The following is an 8,113-nucleotide window of genomic DNA, read 5'->3' as shown; positions in this document are numbered from 1 at the left end:
AAAAAGCTGTTAGTTCCAAGAGAAGTTTGGTAGAAGTAAGTAAAAGTTTGTGAGTGTTAAGGAAAAAGTTGTTACTCCGAAGAGGGAATTTGTTAGTGATAAGAAAAACTTGCTACTTCTAACAGAAAATTGTTACTTCTAAGAGAAATATCTTATCTTTGACGATTAACTTGCAGTTTTTAGAAAAATTTGCTACAATTTAGAAAAATCTGTTACTTCTGAGAGAAATTTGATAATATTAAGTAAATATTTGTTAGTATTAAGAAAAAAGTTGTTACTTCGAAGAGAAAATTTTTTAGTGTTAACAAAAACTTGCTACTTCTATCAGAAAACTTGTTAACAGACAGTTCGAGGTAACGAACTGTAAGTAAGGAGCGACCCAGCTCAATAGTAACCGAAACTCTAAAAAACGGAATGTTGATAACAGTAGATACATCAAAAGAATCAAATTTTAATTCTGATTTCAAATACATAAGTTTCATCAATTTTAGTCATACCCATCAAAAGTTACGCGCCTGAGAAAATTTGGCTGATTTTAGAAAAATGGGGGAAAGACCCCCAAAAAGCTATAGAACCTTAGTGAAATTCACACCATAATATTCAACGTATCAGATAGAGCTTTCAAGCACCTATCTACAAAAATGCGGAATTTTTCATTTTTTGCCAGAAGAAAGATCAGGGATGCGTGTTTATTTGTATTTTTTTCCCAGGGGTGATCGTATTGACCCAATGGTCCTAGAATATTGTAGGAGGGCTTATTGCAACAGAGATTAAAAGTTCTAGTGCCCTTTTTAAGTGACCAAAAAAAATGGAGGGCAACTAGGCCCCCTTCCACGCTCATTTTTTTCCCAAAGCGCAAAATTTTGAAGTACGTAGTACGTAGGCTAACCTAACCTAACTTAACCTAACCTAATCTAACCTAACGTAATCTAGCCTAACCTAACCTAACCATACTCGCCGAAAAAGGTTAGATTAACTTATCAAAAGCGCTCATGATAAGTTAACCTAACCTACCTTAAACATGTAGAAATGTTTCTATTTATTTATTAATATTTATTTATACCTAATCTAATCTAACCTATTGTTTTGGAGGTTAGATGAACGAGTTTGAACGATTGTCTTTAATAATAGAATGAGTCACTCATTTTCTAATTTAAAAATTTGAGGGGTAAATCCATAAGACAAAGGAGCTAAAACTTAATTTAAAATTAGAACAAAACTTTAAATTTTTCATCTCTTTGAGAAAAAACCAGAACTGACGTGCAACCTATTTATTTTCTTGGAAAAATTAGAAGAGAACTTGAACATTTTGCACTTCATTGAGAAAATTTAGAATTAAAGTGGAACTTTTTATCTTCATGGTGAATATTCACGATCAATGTATAACTTTTTCTATCTTCTATGAAAAATTTGGAACAGAACTTTAAATTTTTCCATCTCTTTGTGAAAAATCGGAACTGAATTTAAGAAATTTTAGAATTAAAGTGAAACTTTTTATCTTCACTTGAAAATAATCACAATCATAGTATAACTTTTTGTATCTTCTACGGAAAAATTAGAACTGAAATTTAAATTTTTTATGTCTTTGAGAAATTAAGAACTGAAGTGGAAGCTTTTTTTCATTTTCATTGGTAAAATTCAGAATTGAGCTAACTTTTTCCCCTTCTTTAAGAAAATTCAGAAGAGAACTTGAACATTTTGCACTTCTTCGAGAAAACTCACAATTAAAGTGAAGCTCCTTATCTTCATGTCGAATATTCACAATCAAAGTAAAACTTTACATATCTTCTATGAAAAATTTGGAACAGAACTTTAAATTTTTTCATCTCTTTGAGAAAAATCGGAACTGAATTTAAGAAAATTTAGAATTAAAGTGAAACTTTTTATCTTCATGGAAAATAATCACAATCATAGTATAACTTTTCATATCTTCTACGGAAAAAATTAGAACTGAACTTTAAATTTTTTATGTCTTGGTGAACTTAAAACTGAAGTGGAAGCTTTTTATTTTCTCTGGAGAAAATAGAATTGAATTGTTTTCTTTGGTAAAATTCAGAAGAGAACTTGAATATTCACGGTCAAAGTATAACTTTTCCTATCTTCTATGAAAAATTTGGAACAAAACTTTAAATTTTTTCATCTCTTTGTGAAAAGTCGGAACTGAATTTAAGAAAATTTAGAATTATAGTGAAACTTTTTATCTTCATTGAAAATAATCACAATCATAGAATAACTTTTTCTATCTTCAACGGAAAAATTTAGAAGTGAACTTAAAATTTTTTATGTCTTGGTGAACTTAAAACTGAAGTGGAAGCTTTTATTTTCTCTGGAGAAATTAGAATTGAATTGTGTTCTTTGGTAAAATTCAGAAGAGAACTTGAACTTTTCTATCTACCATGAAAAATTTGGAACAGTATTTTAAATTTTTTCATCTCTTTGAGAAAAATATGAATTGAAGTGGAAAATTATCATTTTCCCAGGACAATTAGAATTGAATTGTGTTCTTTGGTAAAATTCAGAAGAGAACTTGAACTTTTTATCTTCTGTAAAAAATTTAAAATTGAAGTAGAACTTTTTATTTTCCCGAAAAATATTTACAGCCATGGGATGACTTTTTCTATCTTCCATCTAAAAACTTAGAATAAATCTTTAAATTTCTTTGTCTTTGTCAAATAAAGAAATGAATTGGAAAATTTTTATTTTCCCTAGGAAAATAGAGTTAATCAATAACTTATTTCTTTTCCATAGAGAAAATTTAGAAGAGAAGTTGAACTTTTCTTCACTTTGTTGAGAAAATTTAAAATTGAACTAGAATTTTCTATATCCCGGGAAAATATTCACAACTATGATATTACTTTCTCTATCTTCCACCAAAAATTTAGAATCGAACTTTAAATTTCTTTATGGCTTTGTGAAATAAAAAACTGAAGTGGAAGATTTTTATTTTCTCTGGAGAAATTAGAATTCAATTATGTTCTTTGGTAAAATTCAGAAGAGAAATTGAACTTTTTTATATTCTGTGAAAAAATTGGAACAGTATTTTAAATTTTTCATCTCTGAGAAAGATCTGAACTGTAGTAGAAATTTTTTATATTATCTAGAAAAATAGAATTGATCAATAACTAATTTCTTTTTCATTGAGAAAATTCAGAACAGAACTTGAACTTTTCTTCGCTTCGTTGAGGAAATTAAAAATTGAACTAGCACTTTTTATCTTCAGTTAAAATATTCACAACTATGGTATAGATTTTTCTATTTACTACGGAAAAATTTAGAACAGAATTTTAAATTTCTTTATGTCTTTGGGGAATTTAAAACTGAAGTGGAAGATTTTTATTTTCTCTGGAGAAATTAGAATTGAAGTGTGTTCTTTGGTAAAATTCAGAAGAGAACTTGAGCTTTTCTTCACTTCGTTGGGAAAATTTAAAATTGAACTAGAACTTTTTATCTTCTGGGAAAATATTCACAAGTATGGTATTACTTTTTCCATCTTCCACCGAAAAATTTAGAATTGAACTTTAAATTTCTTTATGTCTTTGTGAAATAAAGAACTGAAGTGGAAGATTTTTATTTTCTCTGAAGAAATTAGAATTGAATTGAGTTCTTTGGTAAAATTCAGAAGAGAACTTGAACTTTTTTACCTTTTGTGAAAAATTTGGAACAGTATTTTAAATTTTTCATCTCTTCGAGACAGATCTGAACTAAAGTGGAAAATTTTTATATTATTTGGAAAAATAGAAATGATCAATAACTAATTTCTTTTCCATTGAGAAAATTCAGAGTAGAACTTGAACTTTTCTTCACTTCGTTGAGAAAATTAAAAATTGAACTAGCACTTTTTATCTTCAGGTAAAATATTCACAACTATGGTATAGCCTTTTCTATCTACTACGAAAAAATTTAGAATAGAACTTTAAATTTCTTTATGTCTTTGGGGATCTTAAAACTGAAATGGAAAATTTTTATTTTCTCTGGAGAAATTACAATTGAAGTATGTTCTTTGGTAAAATTCAGAAGAGAACTTAAACTTTTCTATCTTCTATGAAAAATTTGGAACAGTATTTAAAATTTTTTCATCTCTTTGAGAAAAATCTGAACCAAAGTGGAAAATTTTTATATTATTCTGAAAAATAGAATTGATCAATAACTAATTTTTTTTTCATTGAGAAAATTCAGAAGAGAGCTTGAACTTTTTTATCTTCTGTGAAAAATTTGGAAGAGTATTTTAAATTTTTCATATCTTTGAGATAGATCTGAACTGAAGTGGAAAATTTTTATATTGTTTGGAAAAATAGAAATGATCAATAACTAATTTCTTTTCATTGAGAACATTCAGAATAGAACTTGAACTTTTCGTCACTTCGTTGAGAAGATTGAAAATTGAACTAGAACTTTTTTTCTTCCGGGAAAACATTCACAACTATGGTATAGCTTTTTCTATCTACTACGGATAAATTTAGAATAGAACTTTAAAGTTCTTTATGTCTTTGGTGAACTTAAAACTAAAGTGGAAGATTTTTATTTTCCCTGGAGAAATTAGAATTGAATTGTGTTCTTTCGTAAAATTCGCAAGAAAACTTGAACTTTTCTATCTTCTATGAAAAATTTTGAACAGTATTTTAAATTTTTTCATCCCTTTGATAAAAATCTGAATCGAAGTGGAAAATTTTTATATTATTTGGAAAAATAGAATTGATTAATAACTAATTTCTTTTTCATAGAGAAAACTCAGAAGAGAACTTGAACTTTTCTTCACTTCATTGAGAAAATTTAAAATTGAAATAGAACTGCTTATCTTCCGAGAAAATATTCACAACTATGATATAGCTTTTTCTATCTAATAAGTGGGGTGTGCAAAAAAGTCGTAAAGTAAAGTTGTGGTGAAAAAGATAGCTACTTAAACTTGTAAAATTGGTTTAGGAAGGACATTAAGAAAAAAACTTGTTCTGAAAAGATATAATAGAACCTTTTGAAAAGTATTGCTTGATGTTGGAGTATTCGAAAAGCCTTATCGTAAAGTTGTGGGGAAAAAGGATGAGCGCTTTAACTTGTCCAATAGACATAGGAAGTACATTATGCAAATAACTTGTTCTGAAAGATATAATAAAACCTTTTGAAAAGTATTGCTTGAAGTTGGAACGTAAAAAGAGTCGTAATCTAATTTTGCGGTAGAAAGTATGAATACTTCAACCTCTAAAATTGGTTTAGGAAGTACATTACGATAAGAACTTATTCTGAAATGCCTTTTAAAAGTATTGCTTGATGTTTGGGTGTGCAAAAAGTCGTAAAATAAAGTTATGGGGAAAAAGATAGGTGCTTCAGCTTGTAAAATGGGTCTAGGATGGATGTTAGGAAAAGATAATGTTCTTAAAAGCCTTTTGAAAAATATTGCTAGATGTTGTGGCATTCAAAAAGCTGTAAAGTAAAGTTGTGGGTGAAAAGGATGGGTACTTCAACTTGTAAAATGGGTTTAAGAATGACATTAAGAAAGGAACTTGTTCTGAAAATATATAATAAAGCCTTTTGAAATGAGCGGGCCCTTCTTTGTCTCAAGTGCACAAAAAAAGTATTAAAAAAATGGGAAGGGGGGCTCTTTGGGGGCCCGGGGGGCTTTGGGGGTACGGGGGCCCTTGGGGGGCCGGGTGGTTGTTTGGGCGCCCAGGGGACCTTTGGGGGCCATTGGGGTCTCGGGAGGCCCTTTGGGAGCCTGGGGGACCTTTGGGGGCCGGGGGCTTCCTTCGGGGTTGGGGTAGGGGGATCAGAGCCCTTTGGGGCTGGGGTAGAGGAACTCACAACACTGTTCAAATAGAACTTGTGTATTATAACGACCACACAGTTTCACCCTATATCCGCTTCTAAATCATATTCCAAAATCATCTTCTAAAATGCCTCAAATGGTTTCGCTTAAATCATCTTCTAAAATGTCTCAAAACGGTTTCACCCAAATAATCTCTAAACGTAATTTCTGCGTGTTCCTTTTGTTTTGACATCCCTGCGCTGTCACATTTGAAATTCCTAGGAAACCCTTTCCCGCGTTAATCTCTTCATCTCTAAGATCAAAACATTCGCCCGGAGATAATTCTCCTGGATGAACACCAAAAACATTAATAAACTTCGCCCGGAGACAATTATCCTGGAAACAACAAATCAATTCACCTTGAAAATACATCAAAGTAAGAAAAATCCTATTTTTTCATTCTCAGTGACAAAAACTATAAAAACATGTATAAATTGCTGTTGACTTCCATGAAAACAACAAATAAATAGCCAAACACTCATAACCATCCAAGAAACATCCATAAAAGTGAGAAAAATCATGTTTTTTCATTCTCAGTGACAAAAACCATAAATTATGTCCTGTCAAATTTAGACTAAATTGTAGATGGCAGCAGGGGTGAGCAATGGGACCTCATGATAGGGTTCTACTTTCATAACTGTAAAAAATTAAATCTTTTTTTCAAAGCGACAACTAGATAAACACAATCACTCCTGGAAAAATAAATAAATGATATTTATATTTATTATTATACATGCCCCCCCTGCCAGCCCCCATGACTGAAGCCCTGTGCAACTAAACCACAATTAACTGAATCCCCGTGCAACTGAGCCCTCTTGTGATTCAATCCTCATGCAACTGAACCCCAATGCTCAGTTTTTCAGTATTCTACACAAGAAATTCTTCTATCGAAGATGTCTCAATTTGGCATAAGGGGCAATGCATTTTCTTGGTTTCAGTCTTATTTGAAGGATAGGTTAATTTCTGTTGATCCACTTTTCCGGTCACCCTCACAAGTGAATTTTGGCGTCCCCCAGGGATCAGTTTAAGGGCCTGTGGTATTTTTGATTTAAGTAAATGATCTTTATTATATTGTAAAAAAGCAGAAACTCATTAATTGCTGTAGACTTTGTCATCCTAAGCCTTCCCTTGCCCATAGTGGCAGTTATAGTTCACCCTCTTCTGATGTCCTTTTTGTTTTGCTGGTGACAGCACACTTGGCACTTTGGGAAACTGCCAATCAGAGCTTCAATTAAATTTGGAAAATTTGTTTGGGAGAGTAATTTTGTGGCTTGATGCTAATTATTTGTATATACCAAGGTACTACTTCTACAACGCCTCAGTACCAAACAGTTTCTTTTACTAGGTAAACAGGTCATCACACTCTTTGTCAAGATGATTTACGCAATTTCAAAGTATAACTTGATTGTTGATTAGGATTTGAATAAAAGTAATAGTTTTCTTTACAATTCATATTAGTAATAGAATTTAATTAAAAGATAATAGTTTTTATTTGCAAGGATATTAGTGGAGAAAAAAAAAATGAGTGGTGCATTTACATTATTGGAGATTAATGATGGAACCGACAGCAGCAGCAGCAACGATATACGAGTACCTAATGTAGCTGTGGAAATAACTGCTGGCTGTAGACTATGTCTTGAATGGGACACTATGTATGCTAGATATGTGATATCATTAAGCAAATTTAAGCAGGAGGAGCAGTTGTGTTTTGCTGGAAAAGTAAATATTCTCCATATAAATAAACTTCGGTCAGCATTAGATGTCCTATCGAAATATATTGATGAGAACAAAATGCATCAGTGAATATTATTATTATTGTAATTATGTTCAATAAAACTGTTTCTAAATCAATGGTATTTTTTTCTTTTTGTATAGTAGACTAGCGTATATTTTTAGAGTAGAAAAAAGAAAGTCTGTTTAGTCTGAAGTTGGTTGTGAGAGAGTTAGGACTCTAAGAAATGGATAGATTCGAGAAAGATTTAATCATGAGGAATCTAGTTCTTATTGAAAAACGTTTGATTCTAGACGATGATTTTCTAGAGTTGTCTATTCAAAGGAAGATATTTTCTCGGGGGAATGCTTGTCGATATAATGAAAACTTATTCTCCATCAGTAGACTATTGTATGAAGCTTCTACATCGTGGTCCAAATGCATTTACAAAATTTATTGAGATATTGATCACGACGCAGAAAAATTATATTGTGAATATTCTTTTAGACATTAGTTTTTAGAAATTCAGGACTTTTTTTTTCATAAGAAAGATAGTGCTCAAGGATGATTTACTCCTCTCTCTCTCTCTCAGACAATTTTTTTTT

Source organism: Artemia sp. Qi Xiang Cuo, chromosome 18, assembly GCF_049724085.1.
Source record: "Artemia sp. Qi Xiang Cuo chromosome 18, ASM4972408v1, whole genome shotgun sequence".
NCBI lineage: Eukaryota > Metazoa > Arthropoda > Branchiopoda > Anostraca > Artemiidae > Artemia > Artemia sp. Qi Xiang Cuo.
Note: the sequence above shows the minus strand (reverse complement) of the source record.